The 24,878-nt window shown below is 52.0% G+C and overlaps 1 protein-coding gene across 6 annotated transcripts in view; it reads left to right on the top strand.

The window, feature by feature from the left end:
- The first annotated feature begins 3,614 nt into the window (after positions 1 to 3,614).
- Cmklr1 (chemerin chemokine-like receptor 1) overlaps positions 3,615 to 24,878 on the top strand; it is a 34,837-nt gene continuing 13,573 nt past the window's right edge. Inside the window, exons 1-3 of one of the 6 annotated variants that reach the window (XM_048450254.3) lie at positions 3,617 to 3,854; positions 4,089 to 4,148; positions 14,109 to 14,257. The gene's annotated coding sequence lies outside the window, so the exon portion shown is untranslated. Of the gene's footprint in view, positions 3,855 to 4,088; positions 4,149 to 14,108; positions 14,258 to 24,878 lie in introns of all 6 variants that reach the window. The other 5 variants (XM_048450269.3, XM_048450250.3, XM_048450261.3 and 2 more) reach the window with 5 other exon arrangements.

The following is a 24,878-nucleotide window of genomic DNA, read 5'->3' as shown; positions in this document are numbered from 1 at the left end:
CAGAGGAGCATTCAAGGCAACCTAGTTTTGACTGTGTTATTTGGTTATTAGTGAGCACTCTTACACAGACTACAATTAAAACAAGCAAGCAGGGTAAAAACAAATATGAGGCTGGGGGCTGGAGAGATGGTTCAGAGGTTAAGAGCATTGCCTGCTCTTCCTAAGGTCCTGAGTTCAATTCCCAGCAACCACATGGTGCCTCACAACCATCTGTAATGAGGTCTGGTGCCTTCTTCTGGCCTGCAGGCATATACATAAATCTTTAAAAAAAAAAAAAAAGAAAAGAAAGAAAGAAATATGAGGTCGGGTGGTGGTGCATGCCTTTAATCCCAGCATTCAGGAGGTAGATGCAGGTGGATCCATGTGAGTTCAAGGCCAGCCTGGACTACGAGAGCTAGTTCCAGGACAGGTTCCAAAGCTACAGAGAAACCCTGTCTTGAAAAGTAAAAAAAAAAAAAAAAGAAATATGAAATGTACAGTTTGATGAGAAAAAGAACAGCAGAGAGTGTAATATTGGAGCCAAGTCCTTGAGAAGTTTAAAGATCGGCCTGATGCTAAAGGGATTAAAGGGAGAGGCGACCTCAGGGCGGGAGGTCACCCCACCCAGCTAAGCTTCCAACATGTAAACCGGCAATTCCTAAGGAATCTTAGGCTCCTGAGGAAAACAAAAAGCAAAGAAAAGCTTATTCAACAAAGGAAAGTATCAACAAATCAAAGCTTATGAAATGTAATTCCATCCGAAGCAGGCAGCAGAACTTGGCAGCACTGGGCACGTGGTTCTGATTTTAGAGTCATGAAGGATACAGGAGTGAAGGCGTTTGTGTAAAGGGTACATGTCAGGGCTGTCCCTGCACAAAGGCTCAGAGAGGCCGTTCCGTGAAGCTGGGAAGGTGAAGCGGATTACCTTGGAGACCCCAAGATGGTGGGGATTCCAGAGCCATGGGACACCTGCTGAGGAGAGCTGCTAACTGGGAGTGGAGCAAGCATAAAAGAAAGAAGTGAGTTACAGTCAGCAAAAGTTGAAGGGAGGAACCATGTACGCTCTTTGACGCTGGACACGGAGCTACAGGATTTGGAGTTTGGGTTTCAGCCTTGCTTTGGTCTAGTATTTCCTCAGACTGCCCTGTTCCCTGCATTTTGGAATGAGCATATTCTGTGCCATTTATACAATCCTATACATTGGAAGTGTGTGATCTGCTTTTTGAATTTACAGGAGGTTACAGTTAAGAGATTGTCTTGCCTCTCAGAAGAGACTTTAGACTTTTTTAAATTTTTTTTTTTTTTGAGACAGGGTTTCTCTGGGTAGCTGTGGCTGTCCTGGAACTTGCTCTGTAGGTCAAGCTGGCCTCAAACTCACAGAGATCCACTTGCCTCTACTTCTGAGTGCTGGGTTTTTAAACAGTGTTAAGGCTGAACACTATGGGGACTTTTGAGGTTGGAATGGATGTGTTTTGCATAATGATAAGGTCACAAGCCTGTGGGACCAGAGAGTGGGGTGTGCTGCTTGAATGAGAAGGGGCAGTCCTTTGCCTCCCTAGGTCCGGTTACTTTCTGTAAGGAAAGGGTTTGAATTGAGGCCAAGCAGAGGGGAGAAGAGAGACGTGAAGAGAGACATGCTGTCAGACAGGTTGGTCCTCTAGGATACTGTGTGACCTTGGGGAAATGACCACTCTGGTGCTGTGAAATAGAAAGGGTAGAGCAGCTGGCGATCGTGAATGGTGGGCAGCATTCTGAGGGGTCAGGCTGTGCTGTGGTTTGCAGTGTCCCTGTTGTGGAGAAGCTCTGGGAAGCTCGTCCCAGGGTTAGCGTGAGGAAGGGTGGGGCTTTCAAGGGATAATTTTCTGAAGTGTTCCATGTTCGGGACGATTAATGACATCATTGCTGACAGGCAGAGCTCAGCCTCCTTCTCCTAACCCTTCTGTGGCTTCACCTCCGTTTCCCACCACGAGCAGCAGGAAGCCCACCAGACACCATGGTTCCAGACCATTTCCTGCCTCATAAACTTCTGATTATGAGTATAGACAAAGACAGGTGGTGACAGACATGACTGTCACAGGCGATGACAGACGCGTCCACGGTCACAGGTGATGACAGATGTGTCCACGGTCACAGGTGATGACAGGCATGTCCACGGACACAGGTGATGACAGGCATGTCCACGGACACAGGTGATGACAAACATGTCCACGGTCACAGGCGATGACAGGCATGTCCATGGACACAGGTGATGACAGACGTGTCCACCGTCACAGGTGGTGACAGACGTGTCCACGGTCACAGGTGATGACAGACATGACTGTCACAGGTGATGACAGACGCGTCCACGGTCACAGGTGATGACAGACGTGTCCACGGTCACAGGTGATGACAGACGAGCCCACCGTCACAGGTGATGACAGACGTGTCCACCATCACAGGCGGTGACAGATGTGTCCAATTCTCCAAAACTGTGAGGCTGGGCTCCCGGCCCCCACGTTTGTCCTCCATCCCCTCTCTCCTCTCCTCCCCCCAATGTTCATTCTTCTCTTTCCCCTCATCTCTCTCTCCCTCAGTCTCCCCTCAGTCCCCTCTCTCCTCTTCTCCTCTTTCTTCCTATCTTATCCCCTTATCTTCAACTCTCTCCTCCCCCCTGCTCTTTCTCTATTTCCTTTCCCTGTTTTCTTCCCCTTTTCTTTTGTCCCTCTCTCTCCTCATCTCTAAGCAGTTTTAGGCAGCATGACTTCAGACCCTGAGGAATTACTGCTCGGTCCCAGCTGTCAGCCCCAACCTGGCTGCCTGGGCACAACTTCCTGTCGATGGTCTTAGCATCCTCGTCGGCCATGGGTGAGCTGTTCTAGCCACAATCTTAATGGAAGCACACACACCAAGGACTGCTGTGTCATCTGAAGACCAAGGGCTGGGATCAGCCTGGTTGGACTGCAGCCCTGCCATCCGCTAGCTGGGTGGTGTCAAGCAAAAGACTCACCAAGAAACAAGTATAATAAACAAGAATAATAAAAATACCTGTCTGCCAGCGCTGTTGTGAGGAGGATCAAGTACTAAGTGTCTAGCACTGTGAAGGTCATGCACTGAGTGCCCAGTACCCTGCCTGGTTCTTGGCTGCTTCAATAATGCCGCTGCTGGTGGTGGTGATGATGTAACCAATAAAATAGGCAATATTAAGTGCTGGGGACAGACTAGGGAAGAAAGTTGCTCAGGGAGTTCCCAGTCTGAACATGAGACACACCTAGCCGGTAGCCCGGCATGGTCAGTGCCTGCTGTGATGTGGGAATCCAGGGCAGTCTGTTGTTAGCCCACGGAGGCGAAGGACCTGGAAGTCATCTGGCCACAACAGGGACAGGAATAGCACTCGAAATAAGGAACAGCAGATGCGTGGACCTGGAGTTTGAGACAGGTCTTAGAGGGGGCAGGTCTTCAGGTTTGTCAGGACTTACCCCCAACCCCAGCAGCCTGGTTTCAAGGCTCCATTTGCAGCTCCCAGCCAAGGGGCGGGTCATCCCTAGTGGACTGCTACCACCCAGGAGCACAGCTTGGCTGGCAGGCACGGTCTCCTCTAGCGCCCCCACGCCACACAGCTGGTGCCCCCGCCCTCTGCTCGCTTGCCGTTTCCTGCTCCTCCCTCCTCTCCCGGCTCCAGCTGTTTGTCTAGCAGAGTTCTGTCCCTGTCCTGCACAGAACTCTGGACAGAGTGCGACTCTTAGGATGTGCCTGGGGACTGTGCTCCGTGGGGCTCCGAGGAAATTTTGTGTAAATAGGAGAAACGGTTCCAAGCAAACAGCCCTTTCCAGCACAACTGTGTGACCAGGAGAAGGAAGCCTGAAGCCACAAGAACCACAGGGGAGACTGGGGAGAAGGTACCGCAGCGCTTGGGGTGTTTGGCGTTCAGACCTGCAGAGGGCGGGAAGGGGCGCACCGATGGGGACCAGAGCGCTTCTCCTAAAGAGGTGCGTGTCAAGGTTCCCAGGGTTGGGTCAAATCTGAAGAGAGATGCTGGTGCTTGTGAAAACCAGTGTGGCCGTCGCGGGTCCATCCTGTCCCGAAACCCGCTGGAAGCCAACTTGTGTCTAACCAGAGGCAATCTTCTACAGGCTCGCCGTGTTCTCCAGGGGAAGAAAAGGTTGTCCTGGGACGCATGTGACTGCTGTCAGGTCTACTTCTCATTTTGTTTTTATTATTATGAACAAGACGAACGAGCAGCTTCACAATGGATGCTTTATGGAATAGTTGTGTTTTGTGTACTTGTCCTGTGGACACAACAACATAGGTGGAGATGCCTCTCTCTCTCTCTCTCTCTCTCTCTCTCTCTCTCTCTCTCTCTCTGTCTTTCCCCCCTCCCTCCAGATGTGCATGCAGAGAGAGGAGATTGTGGGGTCCTTGAGGCAATGTCTCTTACAGACTCAGAGGCTGGCCGGCTTAGGTAGCCTGGCCACCAGGGAACTCCAGCCATCAACTTGTCTCTGTCCTCCAATGCTGGGGTTACAGGCACATTTGGCCATTCCAGCTTTTTGTCCAGGTGATGGGGATTTGACCTCAGGCCCTAGTGCTTGCACAGCAAATGTTCTTACCCAAAGAGCCCTCTCCCTATGCTTTTACTAGCTACTTTAAAAATAATAGGTTTCCACTGGGCATGGTGGCACACACCTTTAATCTCAACACTTGGGAGGCAGAAGCAAGTGGAGCTCTGTGAGTTAAAGGTCAGCCTGGTCTACAGAGCTTCCAGGACAGCCAGAGATACCTAGTGACACCCTGCCTCAAAAAAAAAAAAAAAGATTTATTTTATTTTTATTGATGTCTACATGTGGCAGTCTCTATGTGTGTTTGTGTGTATAGGTGCAGGTGCATGAGGAGACCAGGGGGGCATCAGCTTTCCCTGGAACTGGAGTTACAGACAGTTGTGAGCTGCCATGTGGGTTCTGGGACTTGAACCTGGGTCCTCTGGAAGAACGGCTAGTACTCTCAACTGCTGAGCCATCTCTCCGGCCCCTCACTACCCGTTTGGAGATATGTGATGATCTGAGCTGGACAGCTTCTGCCTGCTGACACTCCTTATGGCATGATATGGGATTCGGCAGCCTTGGAGGCCCCCATGGCTAGCTGCCTCCTACCTGAGACGCCCCTACTTGTGCCTCTTTACTTTTTGATAGGGGTCTCTCACTGGGCTCCTGGGCTTGTTGATTAGGCTAGGCTGGCTGGCCTGGGAGCCCAGTGGATCCTCCTGCTTCCGCCTCCCTAGCACTGGCCTTACACGTACGTACCATCACATCTAGCTATTTATGTGGGTTCTGTACTGGCAGAACAGGCCATCTCTCAACCACTGAGCTGTCTCCCTGATTTTCTATAGTGGGTCTGTAGAAAATAGACTCGTTATCTCTGACTCGCTTGTGTGAACCTCCTTCCTCCCCACCGTGTTGATATTTTCTTATTGATATCTAAAAGTTCTTTGCATATGGAAGACAGGAGCCGTGTGGCCAAGTTCTGCCTGAAAGCATCACACTCCCCTGCTTCCATCCTAAGGCATTTAAGCGTGGGAGCTCGGGTACAGAAATCACCGCCCACAGCCACCCAGGGGTAACCTGGGGAGTTTGATGTCCCGTGTATGTATGTGGCTCAGAGAGGGCAGGTTTCAGGTCTGAGGCCACACAGTGAGGAAGTGGTGGAGGAGCTCTTGTGTTTGTTCAGTGTCTTAAGAAAGCCCCAATTCCCCTTTGCTTCCCTCTCCTTCCCCTTTCCAAGGGGATCTGTGGTTCTTGCTTCTGTCAAGAGAAAGGCAAGATTGGCTCTGTGCCTTGCTGCTGTGGTGTGCCTGGTCCGGTCAGACTGTGGAAGGGGTTGACTCAGCATTCTCTTTTGAAAGGTTTGGCTTAAACCTGTGAGGTGCCAGTCACGTGGGAGGTGGGTGCTATCTCTGAGAGCCAGGGGTGGTGACTCTGGACTCCCCCGACTCTTTGAGGAGTAGGTGAACCCCACATGGGCCCCTTTCTATAAAACTCAACTCTTTTGCTGGTGGAGAAGTCTCAACACCTCTCCCCCATTGGTCCCCCTCCCTCATCACAACTCCTCCTACACTGTCAATCATCTTGTCTGTCTCCTAGCAACCTGGGAGTCCCTAGACCACAGCTCAGCGTTATGTCTTCTAAGTCCTCCATCCTCTGCATAGGAGTTTATGCACAAGACAGGGTCCCCTGGGTCCGTGGAGAAGTTTTACCAACTGCAGAGTGGGCTGGGACTTTGGACTGTAGTCCTGTCTCTTAGAGGTGTGATTAGGAATGACAGCTTGAGCTGGCTTGCCGCACTCCACCATGGCCACATGATGAGGGTTCTAATAACACCCTCAGTTTGCCGATTAGAAATCCGAGGCCTTAGAAGGATTCCAAGCATAGACTGCTACGGATTTCGTAGGGCTCCACACTACAGAGGTGGGTTTATGCCTCAGATTCTACTTCTGTAGAACGGTGTTCTGAACAGGAGGTACCCTGTAGGATTGTCACAAAGGTTAAATGACAGACCCCAACAATGCTTAGCAGATGATGATTCTCTAGTCTCTGAATATTATTACTTCGTATGGCCACGGCGCTTGGCCTCTGCCTGTGTCATCCATCTGAGCCATACAGAGGCCGGTATGGTGTGCGTGCATGAGTGCGTGCCCATGTGGGAGTGGGGGACAGTGCAAAGGCTTGGTGTCCTCCTCTATCACTGTCCACTGTCCTGCTGTGAGACAGGGTCTGTACCTTAACTGACAGCTCATGTCTCTGCTAGATGGACTGGCCATCAAGCTCCCAGACATGTATACATGCCTTTGCCTCCAAATACTGGAGTTACAGACACACAGTCACGTCTGGATTGACATGGGTTCCAGAGATTTGAACTCGGACTTTGAAGCTTGTAGAGCAAGCTTTCTCATCCTCTGGGCCACCTCCTCCACCCTCATGATGTTTCTTAGAGCTCCAGTATCTATGAGTCAGGCTCTCTGAGGGTGAGCCTAGAGCATCCATGTGTCAAGCGGGCGCCTCGGAGAGGTCGATGCCCTTCGTACTTGAGCACGGCTGACAGGAGCACTCGAATGCTTTCCTGTTTCGCCCTCTGCCCAGGTTTCTGATGCTTTGCTGTGTGTTTGAGTTTCTTTTTCCTTTCTAAGCAAATCTCCACAGCCCTCCATGGAGCCTCACGCTCTGTGTCAGCAGCTGAGGCCAGGAGGCTGTGTGGAGAAGTGAAACTGCCTTATGGGACACAGTGTGTCTGATCGGACCCGCTCCCCCCACACCCGGTGGGGACTTTGCAGTTGCTTTAAGTGACAGAGTTCGCTTATTGAAGTAAAGTGGATGGAAAGAAACAAACTGAAAATCAATAAAAACACAGTTTCTCCGCAAACAGAAGGGCGGCCCACTAGAGAGGCCCCACGGCTCTGCAGGGTGGCCTGCAAATTCCGTGGGTATCAAGAGATGTGTCGTGATCCAGACGTTTGCTGGACCTGTGTGATCACAGGAGAGGCATTCCCATTGTCTGGCTGTCACTGCGTTCCTGGCAGGAGGAGACTGTGCTGTATAAGTTTGTGTGAGCTTCAGGAACAAATAGACCCAAGCACACTTACTGCCCCAAACACGTAAAAGACAGCACAAGGCAGTCAGTTCTTTTTATCTTCTGGTTCTCTCTCTCAGACTTTTTTTAAAATTTTTTTCCCCATGAATCTTATCCTGTTTCCCAGGTCATTTCTAAACTTCTGAACTCAAGCAATTCTCCTGCCTCAGTTACCCAAGTGCCTGGGATGGCAGGTGCACAGCACAATACCTGGCTAAAGGGACATGTTTCCGAGTGGAGGATCCCTGCCCTAGGGAGTCAGTGATCCAGCTGGCAGCTCCACACTTCCATTGGTGGCATTCCTGTGGGCCCAGTGGTAGATGGGAAAGTGTGAAGGTGTCTAGTGGCCTGGCTAGATTCGTCCTCCTGGGAATCTCTGTGAGGTAGTCTCCTGGCTCTCATTGAAGTGACGTGCTGATTGGTTAGGTGACATTACAGAGGCTCTTGATGGGGTTAACCCGTGTCCCACAGGTTCTGTCCCACAGGTTCTTGTATCCCACAGGTGGCCCTTTCTATGCTACTCTAAGAGGGAGGTGCTGAGCCAGCCCTGGGATGCAGGGAAAGGGCTGTTTGTGGCATCCAATTGTGCTGCTTCCGGATTCAGGGTCCTGCGCTGTTTCTGGGTTCGGGCAATAGTGGGACACCGGCCAATTTATTTCTCCCAGAGTCTCAGCATTTTCGCAGCAAGGGTCACAAGTGAGATTGGAAAGGAGCGATGCTGTTGGATGGAACCGAGGTGCAGTGGGTTTGCATGGTGCAGCTGTCATAGAAGGAAATGTTTGCCACAGAAGTCAGCAACTGGCAGTGGCCAGAGATCCTCGAGCAGGCTGCTGCAGGATTCAGCTCTCAGCCTTGCCCCTTGACCTCCTCATCCCGACTGTGGGACCAGATACTCCAATACACACAGAGGGCAGAGTATATCGTGAGTCTCTCGGAGGAAGCATGGACTTGGAAATGCGCTTGAGCAGATCTGAGCTGCCTTTGGATCCAGCCTGGGACCTCTGCTTGGGCTCTGGTGGGGGTGCCTGGGTGTCCTCTCCACATGCTGTGGAAATGCTGGAAGTACCCATAGCTGAGTCAGCAGGGCTCAGAATCACTTCTGCTTTCTTGGGGGTACAGGTTCTGAGTTCTCAGCCCAGGCTGGTGATAGTTCTTGTGCAAGGAGGTGGTGGGTGGTCAGAGAAATCAATGCATAGAATGGCTGGGCACACCCAGCGTTCCCCTGGGGCTTAAGGATGACAGGGGTACTGAGCACAGGAGGAGAGGTTGCTGAGGGATGGTGGTAGCAGGCCCTACATTGCAGGCTTGTGTTCTGGCTCAGCTCCCTGGCCTCAGTCTCTTCCTCTCAGAGTTGCTTAGGTTGCTCTGCTCTTTGACCTGTAGTCCATGCTCATTGAGTGACCCAGGGTCGTGGTTAAGGACAGATGTTCATCCCCATTGCATGAACTTGTCAGAACAGTCTCCTGAGTCCGAGTCCCTCCAAGAGAGAGGGATGGGTTTGGGTGCCGTCCTAGTTTCCTTCTTACTGTGACAAACACCCTGGCCAAAAGCAACTTAGGAGAAGAAAGGATTTATTCAACTCACAGTTCCAAGATATAGTCAGTCACTGAGGGGAAGTCAAGGCAGGAACTCACGCGACCAGAAGCGAAGAGTAAAGCTGCCCTTGCTGCTTACAAGCTCTCACAACAGGCTGGGTTAATTAACTATCAGGGCAATGGCCCACAGACACAATCCCAGGCCCAGGACAATGGCCCATAGACACAATCATCAACCACAGACCCAGGACAATGGTCCATAGACACAGGCTCACAGGTCAGCCTGGCCTAGGTAATTCCTCATGAAGATTTTCTTCTCAGGGCTGAAGAGATGGCTCACCAGTTAAGTATGCATCCTGCTCTCTCTGAGGACCTCATATGATTCCCAGAACTCACAGTGGATGGCTTGCAGCCACCTGTAATGTAACTCTAGCCTCTGTGTGATCCAGCACCTCTGGCCTTGGGAGACACTGTACGTACACTTGTAATTAAAAATCTAAAATGAATGAAAAAAAGCCCAACATCTTTTCCCAGGCTATTCTAAGTTATGTCAAGTTAACAGTTAGTCTAACCAGCCTGTAGCAAGTGGATCAGCTTCAAGATCACATCCTGCTACCCTGTATGTAGAGCTTCTCTGTATCTCAGCAACCACTCCCAAATAACCACTCAGAGGCTTAACATTAATTGCAAATGCTCAGGCAATAGCTCAGGCTTATTACTAGCTAACTCTTACATTTCAAGTTAACCCATATTTCTTTATCTACCATCTGCCGCATGGTGATACTGTCTTTCAATGTGACACATTCATCTTGCTACTCTCTGTGTCTCTCGAAACTCCAGAGACTCCATGCTTCTCCCTCCCAGTGTCCTCTGTTTGGCTGTCCTGCCTATATCTCCTGCCTCACTACCAGTCAGTCAGCTCTTTGGTTAAACCAAACAGAAGTCACCTTGGCAAATACACATCTTCACAGTGTACAAAAAAGATGATTTCATAACACAGTCACAGCTGTCAAGTGACTTTCTGCTATCTAAGAACAGGTGCGCCTATTCTGGGGACCAGGATCTGGGCACCTTTGAGGGACTGACCATCATTGCAGGCTACCCTGAGGGCAACCCAAATGGTAAGAGTTCTGGGCCATTTCTCTGAGGAGCAAGCATAACAGGGAGCAATGAGCACCAATGTGGGTGGGGCTGTGGCAGGTATGTCTGGTCTCAGCTCTGGACTCTGGCACCGAGGTGGGTTCGGGTCCCTGCTTTAGCAGGTAGGAGCTGCTGACAGCAGGTGACTGTGTTCTTGTGGAAGAGGTGGTGGTAAGATGCCCGGGGCTGTTAGGTTTATGGGAGTTAGCCAGAGTGTCGGACTGGGCCTCTGCAGAAGTTCAACAGGATCACACAAGGCCCGGGACAGCCTCATTCTTTAGGCTGGGTGTCTCTATGCCAGGCACAGGTCATTTCCACACATGAGACACCCCTGTGTCAGCTCCGTGTTGGCAGTCAAGTTTGCTGGTAGGTTTGTTGGTGAGGCCACATGTGCCAGCTGAGGCGGTAACCAGCTGCCCAATCACGCTTGTCCTCTGCCGAATCTCAGGTTCTCAGTCTCTGTCCCCTCAGTATAAGAGCGTTGGCTGCCAGGCAGTGAGGCTGTCTCCTTGTCCCTGCCCACCCCACCCAGCAAGGAATGGACCCCAGGGAGTGATACAACATGTAATGCAGTTGCCCTAACCCCGAGCCAGACCTCAGCCTCAGCCTCAGCCCTGGTTTCTCTTTTCTCTTTCCCCACCCCCAGGGGATGGGGGAGGGTGGGTGAGAGGCCTAGACGGTCTCACTAAGTTGCCCAGGCTGGCCCTTGAACTCACTTTCTAGGCCAGATAGATCTGAAACTTGAGATGCCCCTGCTTTAGCCTCCTGAGTAGCTGGGATTACAGACCAAAGCCACAGGCTCGGTCTACTAGACGCATCTACCTTACTCTATTGGTTAAGGCTGGTGCCAGGCCAGCGCAGATTCAGGAGGGGAAATAGGAGGCCTCTTGGTGGGAAGAATGGCTTGCACCCACTGTCAGACACCGACTTTCAGGCTTTTAACTAACAAACTTAAATCCTAGACCCTAGACCTAGATACCACCTCAGTTGGCCACTATACCACCCAAACTCACTGACAATCCCATTTCTCAGGTGGGAAAAATGAGCCAGGGAGGCTGTGGGTGAACCGAGAGGCAGCCTTCATTCTTGGGCTCTATTAGGCACCTGCTTTGCTATATGCTCATGGCAGGGAATTTGGGAGGAGCCCGTCCTGCCTGAAGAGCTCCTAGCCTCTCAGGAAGACAACTGAGAAGAGACAGAGCCGGAAGCTCGGTGCATACTGGGTGGGAACACCATCTGCCCATTCGGCAAGGCCTTTTTGACCAAGAACAAATTGTTAGCTGCACCCACACTGGTGTTGGCTGGAGGCACTTGGTTGTAGGAGCAAAGGGGAGGTGGCTTTCACAGGAATGACAGGAAACAAGTCCCCAGACAGGAAGCCCGTCTCTGAGCTGGGTTCAAAGCACAATTTGGCCTCAAGTTGCCCGAAGGGAAGCTGGCAGGAACAGGAGCGAGAGGGGAGTGCGGGTAGGGAGTGGAAGACAAATGACTCTGGGGTGTGTGGTGAAGTGGGCAGGGAGCAGGGAGAGGCTGCAGGCTCTGCAGAGCCTTGAAGGTCCCACCCAGTTTGCTGGGTGGCCTGACATGCTCCATTTTACCAGCATGGTATACCCCCCCTCTTCAAACTCAGTGCTTACATTTGAAGTTGTGGAAATGGAAGATTTCAGACAACCAGAACTAACTGAGTTTAAAATTTCAAGTCTGGGGCTTTATGCCCTGGGTTGTTGGGCCATAAAACCAGATCATCAGCTCTGGCTAGGGCAGGGGAACTGCAGGATGTGTGTCGGGGGACACAGGCACAGAGGCGGGAGGTGCTGAGATGGTGTTAGAGAGGAGTTTCTGGCTGTGAGCCCTGCCCTGCCTGTCCCAGCAGGGGCAATGCTTTGCCACACACGCTGTGGCCAGCAGGCCTGGCTGGCATCACAGGGTTCTGTGGAAGGGAAGGAGACCAAACCACAGGAGGAATCGCTCTTGAGGGTATGTGGGCACTTTCAGTCTCCTTCATGACAGGCACAGACTCCCAGGATCTGGGTCATGGAGAAAAGGGAGTCAGTCTTTCCAGTATTGTCTGGAGGGACAGCTGCCTCGAGGCCTACCCAGTCCACTTCTCCCAAGGTCACACTTTGGGACTGACCACCTCAGACGGTTCCTGCAGTGTCTTTACGACACACTCACTGGAAATGGGAGGGAGCCCGTTCTGCGGTGCTAGACAAGACGGATGGGATGGAGTGAGGCCGTGTCCTAGTGACACAGCCTCCACGTCCCGATCTGAGAAATGAGTTGTGACAATAGTTTGAGATGATTTATCAGGAAAAAATATTTTTAAAAATATTAACTAATGAATTAATTTTAGTTTATATAGCTCATTCAAAGAGGTTGGAGCTGGGCAGTGGGAATTAGGCTAATCACATCGGTAGGGATGCAGGCTGCTGCCCCTGAGTGCTTGCTTTGATTACTCAGAAGTCTTGGTGCTAACTCGACATTGTTGTTTGCATCTTTGTTACTGGCTGGTCCTTAGCCACATGGGTTTGGTTAGGCAGGATGTGGTAGGCAAACTGAGCCCCCTTTCAAAAGGAGAGTTTTCTAGAAGCTGGGGTAGTACCTCTGTGCTATTAGGTGATTGAAGGGCCCTAGTAAATCAGCAGATGACTGACTCTCTAGATGCTTCTGGAACTACCAGTATGGTCATCTGGTCTACCCCAGGGAGGGTAGCAACTGCTTGTTTCCTTAGGATGTTGTGTGCAGAAACTAGGGACTCCTCTAGATCTTGGGTGCCTCAAGGCTAGAGTTCTGGGTTGCTTCCCCTGAGCAGGATGCAGAAGAGTGGAGTGTGTGTGTCATCTGTCTTGGTGACCCCTAAGGCTACCTATCATCTTTTGCTCCCCCTCTGCTTCCCTTCCTTTCCCCAGGCACATGTCTGGTCTTAGAGGAAGGTGTCTGGGTGGTCCTTCCCCTCAGGAGCTGACTGTGGTGAGACCCAGCTACCACACTGTGGGAGGGGGTGTGCCTGCTGCCTAGTCCACACGCCCAGCAGCCTCACCCTGTGTCCACCACATCCTGGTGCTCTGGAGACACTGAGGGGGTGAGCAAGCAAGCAAGCCTGAAAGCAGAGGGACCCTCAGGGAAGAAGATCTGGGACATCCCTCAGGCCTTCTCTCTGGGACATCCCTCAGGCCTTCTCTCTCCCTCAGGGAAGAATGAACCTTAACCACAATTCTTGCGAGGGCCTGTGGTGTTTTATTTTGAAAATATGTGACATTATTTTAAGGGTGGTGTGTGTGTGTGTGTGTGTGTGTGTGTGTTCACGCGCGTGTGCGCACACACGTGCACAGGCATGCATTGGAAAGCTTGAGGAGTTTGCATTCTTCAACACAAGTCTGTGTGGTTTCAACATAAATGTGGCTTTTAGGCTGCACATGATGAGCCAATCATGTCATCCCAGCACTCAGGAGGCTGAGACAGGAGGATGGGGAGTTTTAGGTCACCTGAGCTTGAAAGTAAGAGCCCAACTCCAAAAGAAACTCAAGTAACCCCCATTTGCAAAAGAACTGGAAAATAACTTGAGGCCTCCCTAGGCCTTTGGACCAGCTCTAGAGGGAGGTGGAGGTTGAGGTTGGGCTCCTGTCAGTCGGCTGTTGAGAAACTTGAAGGAGAATTGTGTTCTGTGGTCTGAGGGAGTCCCCAGCAGGTAACAAACCTTCCCTCTCTTGCTGCCCTCCCCAGGAAATAGGGACACAATAGAGAGGTTAAGTGACTTGCCCGAGACACACAGCGAGAGATTGGCCTGAGTCAGAGTTTGAAGCCGCAGCGTTTAGCCGCAATGCTCACAAAGGTGTTACTTTGTATCTGTCACCTCAGGTCTGCGGTAGGGCAGATGAGATCAGTTTCCTGGACAGCGAAGACTCCTTCCTTGAAGAGCTAGGAGCCTGATAAGGGACAGAAATAAGTAAAAGAACGTTCTTAGAAGTTCTACCGAGGACCGTGGCGCAAACACTGTCTTGGATAAGGTGAGGTTTGGATGGCCCCGATGTGTTGAGGGTATGTCTCAGGGTCCTGGTCGGGAGGAGCTCATTTTTATTTAAAAGTGGGTCCCTTTTCCGTTGTGAATTTTTTTTCTTTAAAATGTAAAGCTGTCCTAGGAAATCAATTTGCTTGATTATCGAGTTTGGGGGCACCCCTCTCTCGTAAATGTGTGCTCTAAGCTAGCATCTCACTCACCTAGCTCAGTGTGTGAGAGGATGTCTTAGCGTAATTTCTGTTGCTCATCACTCCATGTTGAGGTTGATGAATGGCAGGAGAGGAGATTTTTGGGTGCTTACCCTTAGCCAAGGCACAGAGCAGTGGGACCCAGAACCCTGTTCGACGGTAGCAGTGATGGGTCTCGGAGGTGGCTCGGTGGGACAGAATGCTCCTTCTGCAAACATGAGAGTCCGAGTTCACATACCCAGCATCCATGTACGAAGCCGGGCATGGTTGCTGTGCCTGTGAGTCCAGGCCTGGGGGACAGAGACAGGTGGGTCCTGAGGGTGCACTGGCTGGCCCTACCTATACAAACCAGTGGCCCTCTGATTTGGTGAGAGACCCTCCTCACAAGGAAAAAGGTGGAAGGTGATAGAAGAAGAAACCAGGGGTCCTGCTCAGGTCTTTTCATGCATATGTGCAGGGGTGCACACCACACGTGCCATAGCACAGATACTAATGGGCTTGCTGGGGCTCCACCATGGGCTGTGCACTGTTGTTCTGAGGTCTGTTTTCCTTTCTTACATCCTAATACCCACCCTGTGAAGCATGGGGACACTGACACAGAACCCAAGCTCTCCAGAGGGCTATGCAGCAGAACTGGCCTTTGGCCTGAAGGCTGGGCTTCCGAGTCGTGACTGTTAACGCTACGCGCTGAATCCAGCTTTGGGGATCCATTCCTGGCTTCTTCATCTCTTAGCTGTGTGTTGTTGGGCAGCTTGCTTGACCCTCCTGAGCTTCAGTTTTCTCTCCTGAGGGGGTCATCAGGGCTTTGGGGAGGCTGAGGACGAGTGAGAGGTGAGGGGAGTGTGAGGGACAGGCAGTGAGGGTCTCAGTGTTTCAAGGGTTTTTATTCCTGGCTCCAGACTCAAGAGGCCTTGGAAACCTGAACCAACAGAGAAGTCACAGCCAGGGCTCTTGGCAGGAGTGCTAGGGAGCAGAGAGGGGGACAAAGGTTCCTCTGTCAGCCACTTGGGGCCTGGAGGGGGCCTCATGGAAGAACCATGAGTGCTCCAAAGAACAAGATTCCTGCCCAGAGGCGGGCTGACACTGTGGCCTGCCAGGCACTGCTCCTGGGCCAGGCTGGAAGATTCCTCTGGACTCTTCTTGAAGGGCTTGGGAAGTGGCTTTTCCTCCCTCCACCCCACACCCAGGGTTATTGTTATTTTATTTTAGAACCAAATAAAGATGAAACGCATCTTCACCTTGGCAGCTGCTAGGAGTCCTCATTACACCAGGTCACCTCCAGATCACCATCCCTCAGGCTTACGATGACACTGGTCACCTGCCCTCTGCAGAGGCTGCCTCTCTAGCCTCCGCCCTACTCTCTGAACCCCTGCCATCCAGCTGTACCCATGGGGTTACCTAGGGCCCAGAAATGTTTCCGCCCAGTGCACTGTGGCTCTCCTGCTCCCTGCAGTAGCTCATGATGCAGTGGATAATGTGGAGACTGAGGGCCAGAAGTGGACTATCTCTCCCGATCAGAGTGAGGGCAGGTATTTCTGTGACTGCAGGTGCGGCCCGGCTGTGTGAGGATCTCTTGACCCTGGAGGATGCAGTTCACTCGCTTTGGAACAGCATGGCTCTACCAAGGAGGGCCAGCCGTGTTTCCTCATTATAAAAGCTCCTCAAGGACTTACCTAGCAGGCACAAGGCCCAGGGTTTCATCTCAGTCACCCCATGTCAACAAAGATGAAAAAAAGAGAACTCAAAGGAAAACTTAAAACAACAAACAAACTCTGGAAAGAGGGACTGGAGGGCTAAGGGTTCATTTGTAACATTGTAACACACATGGCAAAACTGCCTAAACACTGTAACACTAAGAGACTAGACAGAGATCAAGTGCCCATCCCGCCCAACAGTAAGCAATTGCAAGGAAGCTGTCCCCAGGCCCCTGTTATTGAAAAGCTCATGAAGCTAATTGTGAGATATTATGCAGCTACCTAGAAGGAGGGGTATGATTTACCATCTCCCAAAGCGGTTATGGAAGGAAGGTGCATATATCTTTTCTTTTATACAAAGTGTGTGTGTGTGTGTGTGTGTGTGTGTGTGTGTGTGTGTGTGTGTGTGAGAGAGAGAGAGAGAGAGAGAGAGAGAGAGAGAGAGAGAGAGATCAGGAAAAACCTTTGTAATTATTCAGAGGCTTCAGAATGGCACCCGGTAATCTGATGCAGGAGCCAAGTGACCTGGGAACAGCTGGATGGCAGTGTGGAAGGGGTAGGGCTTTTTGTTCTAACTCTTTAGAGTTCTACATGGTTTGAACATCTCTAATTGGGTAAAGCTGTGTCACCTAGTCAGAAATTTAGTAATGAAAAGAGGTGAGACTTTAGTTCTGAGTGGAGACCCTCTCAATAGTCAATGTTTTGTTTTGTTTTCAGTGTGTGTAGCAGACTCCTAGGCCGTGGTCTCTGTGACCTTCCGGGACAAGCCTGGGATTTTGAATTACCTCCACTTGGTTCTAGCTCTTAGTGGTGTCGCAGGGGAAGGGTCCTTGTGGGGCTTACGTCAGAATCACTCCTTGGTCTAGCTCCCCATCCTCCGGGTAGCTGCCATGGGTGTCTGGTTGTTTCCTGTGGGCCAAGCTGACATCTCGGCACAGCTCTGCTGCCTTTTCCCACAGCAATCTTGAGACCCAAACCCTTGGTAAGTGCTTTCAGGAGAGCGGTGTGTCCGCCTGGCCCTCCTCAATGTTCACCTCCAACGCATGTAGGCTTCTAGAAAAGTCAGTGACCCCAGGCTCAGTCCAGAAAGGCTTGATATGTCTTAATCTTGCTTGTCTCTGCCAGAACTTTCCCAAACACTCTTCCCCCACTCTGTCACCAAACGACTTGCATTAAGTAACGCCTCTTCTGAAAGAGATTGCAGGTCAGGGCAGAGCTCTGGCCTTGTGTGCAAAAGGCCCTGGGGTCCATCTCCAGCATTGCGTAAGTCAGTGAATAGCAAACAAACCAGAGCTTTCCTGTGACATAACCCAAAGTCCCAGATGACCTTCTCCTGGGCCCAGCACAGGGGCTGCCCTTTTGCTGCTGGCTCGAACCTCCCAGGTCAAAGCCCAGGCCACTTCTGCCTGGGTGTGGGTCTTGGTTCTCTTCTCTGATCTTGCGGTCTGCCCCCAGCCCCTCTCCTTCTGGTGTCTTTCCCTTTCTCTGTCTTCATCTTTCTTGTCTTGGTCTCTGTCTCTTCCCCCTAAGTTTTCTCCCCCACCCCCTCTGTCTTTCTGTCCCTACCTCTGTGTCACCAGTCACCACCTTGGTCCACACTTCTTTTAGCTCCTTGGTGCTTGCTCCTGACCTGCAGGAGTCTGAAGAGAGAGAACTGGTCCTCTGCTTTCCTGAAGCCAAGGGCAGGCCATCCTTGAGGACAGTGACCAGTGCGGGCACCAGGCCCTGGTGGGGGTACACTTGAGATTCTGCCACTGTTTGTTCTGAGGGACGAGGGGCTGTGTTTTCTTGTTGCACCGGGCCTATTCAAGACTCAGGTGGCTGTGTGGAGGTCATGACCTTTGACTTGAGACAGAGGAGGTGCCACACTGAGCAGACTCTTGTTCACCTAACAGCAGGAGGTTACTGAACTCTTCCCAATTTAACAGATGAAATAAGTGTAGATCCAGAGAAGCCAAGCCACTTGCCCAAGAGCACACAGCTTGTGGGCCTGGTGGAATAAAACTGATTCTCAAGGGAAAAGATTCAGTAGCGCCTGCTACTTCCGTGGTCATAGGAGTCAGCGAGGTCACCTGCTGCCTGTGAGCACAGAGGTGAGGAGGGGCACCTGCTACTTCAGTGGTCATAGGAGCCAGCGAGGTCACCTGCTTGCCTGTGAGCACAGAGGTGAGGAGGTGCTCTGTCTGTGTAAAGTCAGCTGCCACAAGGGTCCTGGGTGTCTTCTCACCAGGTGCCCAGCATGTGGCTGCCTTGGTGTATAGCTCTCCAAGCCTTAGTTTCCTTACCTGTCAGGTGTGGATCACAGTGCCGGCCTCCTGGGTTACTACTGGAACGTAGTGACTCAGGATGAGAGCTTGGCTGGAAAATGAAGCTAGAGAGACCAAGGCTGAGCCTTGTGAAGGAGAATGAGGTGAGTTCACAGTGTGGGTGCAGGGATAACAGGTGTAAGGGGGACTGTCCGTGGTGTAAGCAGGTGCTCTGCGAGCAAGTTTAGTTTGTATGGTAAACCATATTAATAAACAAGAAGAGTCGGGACCACGGAGTTGGCCCAGGCTGTCCTCTACCAGTACAAACTGTCAATAGTATCCAGCTTGTGGGTGATGACGTCATCAGGACATCAGTACTGAGAAGCAGAGGGATTCTGTTCTGACATTCCTGGGAATATTCTAGAAGTCGTTTTTTCAGTTTTAAGCCAGCCGCATAGATTCCTGCTTATCCTTCCTTGGTACATTCAGGAGAAATGACTTTGTTGAACGACTGTATGGTCAGTCTCTCCTGCGATACCCCAGGCTAGGTGCGGTTAGGTCCCCAGGAGCCCTGTCCCATAGCCTGGGCAAAAGCATTCTGATCTTAGCACCAGGAATCCGCCTCACTGTGGTTTGAACTGTTCAGGGCCAGGACCACGTGACCTGGAAGCTGGCATCTCTTCCCTGGCCAGGAGCCTCGGAGGTGGAGGCCCCTGGGAACAGTTCCGGCATTGCTGTCTGGTCTGTTTCCTTCTCAGGCCTGGCTCCTAGTCTGTTCCTTCCAGGTCCCTTCCTCCTTTCACTCTTACTCTTAGTTTATGTTCCTCACACACAAACTTCTCTTTTGAATTCTCACCCTCTTCTGGTCTGAGGACTCAGGGTGGGCCAGCTGTTCTGGGGTGGGGTGGGGGCTGGGGAGGTCTAAGAAGGGTGCCGAGGAAGTGCTAGCTAAGGTCAAAGAGAGGAAGTGCTCAGTGCCAGGATGGGGAGGTGTCGGGTGTGGTTTGGGTAGCTCCCCGAGACTTGAACCGGGCCATTCAAGTTCAGTTAGTAAACAGAGCAGCATTCTCAATGACTCAGTCTTACTAGAAGTACTGCTGGTTGGGGACTCAAACTGTTAATTGACCTCCGAATCACCTCTCTGGAAACTACCAGGCAAAGGGCATGTGTGCTCCAGAGGTGGGGTGACCTGCAGGGACACTGAATCCTGTGTCCTGAGGTAGCCTTCAGTTCTTGCAAGGGACAGGTCCAAAGTAGACCCGCTCTGCAGATGTGGGGGTGGGTTCTATGATACAGAATCATGGCAACTGAAGGCCAGGTTGCAGCTAGATAAATGTGTGTGGGGGTGCATGCTTTGCGTGTGTATGTGGGGGTGCATGCTTTGCGTGTGTATGTGGGGGTGCGTTCTTTGCGTGTGTGTGGGGGTGCTTTGCTTTGCTTTTATTACTCTTTTTTTGAGACATGATCCCTCCCCCAGAATGCAAGAATTTCAGGCTTGGATGACAATGCTTGGTTTATGAGGTGCTCGGGATAGGGTCTGGGGAGTCATGCACAGTTGGCAAGCACCCTGCCCACTGAACTGCATCCCTAACCCTGCATCAGATCTACTGCCAGCAAATGAGACTAGAGTTCATGACAGTGAGCCTGGTGACCCCTTCTTCTCCAACAGAAGGAGACAGGCTTTCACCTTAGGAGTTTTGAATTCCCTTTGGTCAGCAGCCAGCATTTTGTTCTCTGATGGTGTCAGGGCAGGGTGAGAGGGCCATTTCCCTGACCATTTCCCTCCCAGGTCAAAGTGTGGGCTTGCCTTGGAAGAGGTAATGGAGTGGTGATGGGGGGCGGGGCAGGCTGCCCATGTCCCTCTTCCCCAGAGCCTGGGAACAGGGTGGGACCTCACACTCCACCATCCTGGCAACAGGGACAACCCATTTGTCACTGCCTGGGCCAAGGCCAGGGAATTCTGAGCTGGGTTGTAGCTGGGGTACTGGGGCAGGTCAGAGCCCTGGGTTCTCTCACATCCCATTGGGCTGCCTAGGTTTCTGCAGCCCTTCACTTGTCCTGGAGTCTGTTTGTGGACAGCCCTGCGAAGAGATGGGCAAGTTGGGGGTCACTGGAGGTTCTTGAGATGTTGGAGGCATGCTGCAATGACAGATAGACCAAGGCCAGCCATGGAACAAGGCAGCACCCAATAAATGATCCCCAGAACATGGCAGTGGTCAGCTATCACTGGCTATGTAGGTCTTAAGAGTCAGGCTGCCCTCATTCAAACCCCATTCCTGACCCTTCCTGACTCTGCGGTCTCGGGCCAGAGCCATTTCTGCTTGGTGCCTCAGTTTCCCTTCCAGACTCCTTTCTTCTAGTGCAGACCTTATCATCCACCCAGGTTTATCTTTTTAGAAAGACAGGCACCCTCTATTTGTGAGTATCCATGGCTCCCTATTGCCTGCATGATCCCGTCAGGTCTAGTAGGGCATTGTAATGTGAGTCTCTCTGTCGTTCCCTCTCACCCTAACCACTTACCAGGACTCTGTGATCTGTACTCAGCACCCTTCACTGGAGCATCTTCTCCATCCATCTGGCAAATGACTGGCTCCCTTGAGAGATCAGTTCCAATGTCACTCTCCCTAGAGGCTTCGCCTGTCCCCAGCCTCCTGCCCCTTGCTTTGTGCAGGGCCAGAACTCACGGACACGGTGACTGGAGGGCTCAGACTGGTGTCACGGAGAACCGGCATGCATCTTCACTCCTGTAGAGCTCCGCACCTTCTTGGGACAGAGGCATGCGGGCAGGACTCGGCTCCTCTCTTACTGTCCCTTGCTCTTCCTTCCACGGTGGTGGAAAGGCAGATAGCGTGGTAAATTGTGCCCCAGATTTGAGGAACAAAATGAAGGAGTGGGGGCTGTAGCCAGCTCCGCCCTGACAGTAGAGGTAGCTGGTTGGGGGTCTGGACTTGGGACAATATCCTGTGACCCTGGCCATGCCACTTGTCTCTGAGAGTAGGGACCATGTAGTCTTACCCCACAGCCTTCGGCAGGGTGGCAGCCAGGTGCTTACTTACAGCTTTTCCATGGGTGCTGGTCCCTCTCCTGCTTCAGACCTTCCTTTGCACTTCCTGTCCCCACTTCCCAGAATGTTCTTCTACCACACTGACTCCCCATCCCTGAGCTCACGTCTCCACTCAAATATCGGCTCCTCAGAGAGGCTTCCCTGAAGCCAGTATTAGGCCCTGTGCGCCTCTCTCAGTCTGTTTACAGCACTTATTCATGACTGCTGTTGTTCTTATTTAAGTAGGCAGCATTTGTGCGACGCTGGGAGGTATGGGGCTTGCCAGGTGACATAGCCGAACTGGGACTCAGCCCCAGGCAGTGTGCCTCTGAGGTGTTTGCCCTCCGGTGACTGTCGCTTATACCCTGTCCCAAGCATAGCCATGCTCCATGCTGAGCTCTGCTGTACCCCACCACCCCAGTCCAGCCTGGCACACAGCAGGTGCTTGGTGAGTGAATGTTTTCTGGAAGGGTAGGGACAGCAAGAGGTGCAGAGGGTCCTCAGAGCCCAATCCAAGGTCAGTGTCATCTTTTGGAAGTGTCTCCATCTTTTGGAGGTTTGAGCTTGTCCAGGTGTGGCTCACTCTGGCCCCCAGGAGGACCTCTGTCTCCTCACCCCTCCCTGGTAGAGGTGCCAAACGGAGTTTTGTCTTTTACCACTGGGGTCCTGCCAAGCCCACTTCCTGCCACGTAGGAGCCAGGTGTCTCTGGAACACAGTGGCCACCGTTGTGCAGCCTGCAAGGGCCCCTAGCATGTGCTTTGACCTGACTGCTCAGGCAGCTGTAGAGGACTGGGTAGGAACCCTGGACCCTAAAGCAGTGAGCTCCCTAGGAGCTGGTAGGAAGTGTGTGACAACTGCCCCATGGGTGACAAGCCTTTGCCGTCAAAGCTGCACAGTGCTGGGACATGGCTGCCCTGGTCTCACTGTCCTCAGCCTATCGAGACCAGCAATAGAGATGAGGAGCCCGAGACCGGAGAGGTAAAGCGGCCTGCTCACTAAGGCTGCAATACTTCAGATTCCTGGGAAACTCAGGGGAGGAGCTGACTGCAGTGTGGGAGCGTCCATCCTGTCCCTTGCTGGCAGCTCACAAGGAAGCTCGGTTTGTGTAAATCTTAGTTTTTCAACTGTGAAGTGGGGATGAAGGGCTAGTGATGTTGCTGGAGACCCACAGTTGTCTGCTTTGCTGAGCCACTACCCGGCTATTTTCTCCAATTGAGCTATATGTCTAAAAGGGGAAACTGAGTCACGGGTTCAGGATGGGTAGCCTGGTCAGCCTCCCCTTGTCACTCCGGAGGACAGACTTGCAGTTGACTGCCAGCACAATGGTCCAGTCTGAGCTCTGTGTGCTGAACACCTCCTGCGGGCGCTCGCCGCTCTCTCCTGCCAGGCTCACGGGCACCCTCAGAGGGTTTACAGAGCCAGCTCAGAGAACAGAGATGGCTCGTCCACACTGAGGTCTACAGATAGCCTCTGACCTAGCTGGTTTGGCTGCTCCCAGCTGCAAACCCCAACCACTCCTGCAGCTAGAAATGCGTGTTCTAGTTAGCCAGAACTCAGTCTTGCATTTGGCAAATTAATTTTGAACTTCACTGTCCTAAAGCCATTGTAGCTTCAGAGGATCCCCACAAATTTTTTCCTCGTCACCCTTCATTGCTTGCAAATGTTTTATTATTTATCTCATGAATGGTTGACTTCCATTTCTGAGAGGCGAAGTAACTTGCCTAGGACCACATAGCAGGCAGGGAAGCAAAGCATGCTGTCTTTTTCGGAGTCATAGCACTAAACTGGGGATAGACACTTGGCCCAAATATAGTGTTAAGCTGGACAAGAGCCTATGAAATCATTGAGACTCCAAGGAGTCGGGCATATTTGTGGCTTTTTTTTTCCTTTTTTGAGCCAGGGTCTTGTTAAGCAGCCCACACTCCACCACACCCAGCTAAGATATTTCTAAGGACATTTACTAAGTAAGGCCAAGAGAGAAGAGAAAGCACCCAGCCTCAACTGTAAAGCGGCTACAAGCACGGCCACCTTCCCAGTCTGGGCTAGATGCTTATCTAGTGTCTCTCGGCATTCCAGCACATAGTAGGCATGCAATAAAACGGAGCTAGTAGGGTGACTGGTACTCATATTGAATCCTAACCTTGGGGCCCAGAGGAACCCAGTCTCCAGGCTCACTCTCTTGTCCCCAGCTGGCAGGTTGTGGAAGCCTCTTGCTAGTGTCGGGGAGTTCTGTCTCCAGCCCAGACTGAGCAGCCTCCCCCTCACCATGCGTGCCCCATGCCTGATGCCCTGCAGCCACACTGTGGGCCCCACTCAGGGAGGCTTTTATTTAGATAGGGCTCTCGCTAGGGAGTCCTTGGCTAGTCTACCACTCATCTTATAACCCCGATTGGCCTTGAACATGCGGTGACCCTCTTGCCTCTGCCACCCATGTCATCTCATGCCTAGCAGAGAGACCTCTTGGGATCCATCCAGGGCACCCTGGGGGTAAGTTCACTCTAAGAAAGGCTTTTGGGGCTCATAGAGCCAACCACAACTGCTCTAGTGGAAGAAACCAGGAGGTGGTGTGGTGTTTGGGGGATCTGCTTTCATGTGTGTGCCCACCAGACACAAGAGGTGTCCTGGGCTCTGTCGGCCCTCTGAGCATGTGGGCTTCTTATTTCTGCCAGTTCTCAGAGAGTCTTGTCTGCAAACTCTGGTGTGCTGACTCAGAGACCTAGTGCGGGGGCGTGGGATCAGCGAGGAAAAACTCCTGGACAGAACGAATTCTGTCCAGAGCTGGGAGCCAGGCCTGTGACTGGAACATCTGTGTAATTTCCAGACACCTGGGGTCCCATGCACTGTAGCCCCTAAGTGATTCTAGAACTATCCACAAGAGCTGGGAGGCCTCCTTCTCTGCTCTGAGTAAATGGGACCAGCCATCAAAGACATCGCAGTCTGGAGTTGTTCAGGCTGGGGGGCCGGGAAAGGAAATGCTGTGTGAGCCTGTGCGGGTCATGTAACCTCTCTGAACCTGTGTGTACAAATCTATGCTGCAAGGGTAAGCCTTCCCACTAAAGCATAGGATGTATGAGGTTCTAGGTCCTAGGTTCTGGGTACATCATGCACATAACAGCCCAACGCCCCCGTTCTGTGGCTGGACTGCAGTTTCCACTCCAGGACAACCTCTGAGGTACTTCTCAGTTCCTAAAAGCCCTTTGGAGGCAGAGAGAACTAGAGATGTGGCTGAGCCATCACCCGGCTGGACTGTCAGCTGCTGTGGTGGGAGATGGGAACAGAAGCCAGACCAAACACACTGGCCATTTGGAGCTGGGGAAGGGTTTAGAGTTTCCTTCTGGGCTCTCACGCCCACGCCCACTGCCCTGATAAGGCCCTTGTGTTTGTCCTGGGGCTGCTACTCAGAGGTAGGGGAGGGGAGGGAAGAAGAAGGGGGAGGAG

This window comes from Myodes glareolus, chromosome 2 (assembly GCF_982192425.1).
Source record: "Myodes glareolus chromosome 2, mMyoGla1.1, whole genome shotgun sequence".
In the NCBI taxonomy this organism is placed as follows: Eukaryota; Metazoa; Chordata; class Mammalia; order Rodentia; family Cricetidae; genus Myodes; species Myodes glareolus.
The sequence above is the reverse complement of the archived record's forward strand: the minus strand, read 5'-3'. Positions and strand labels throughout refer to the sequence as shown.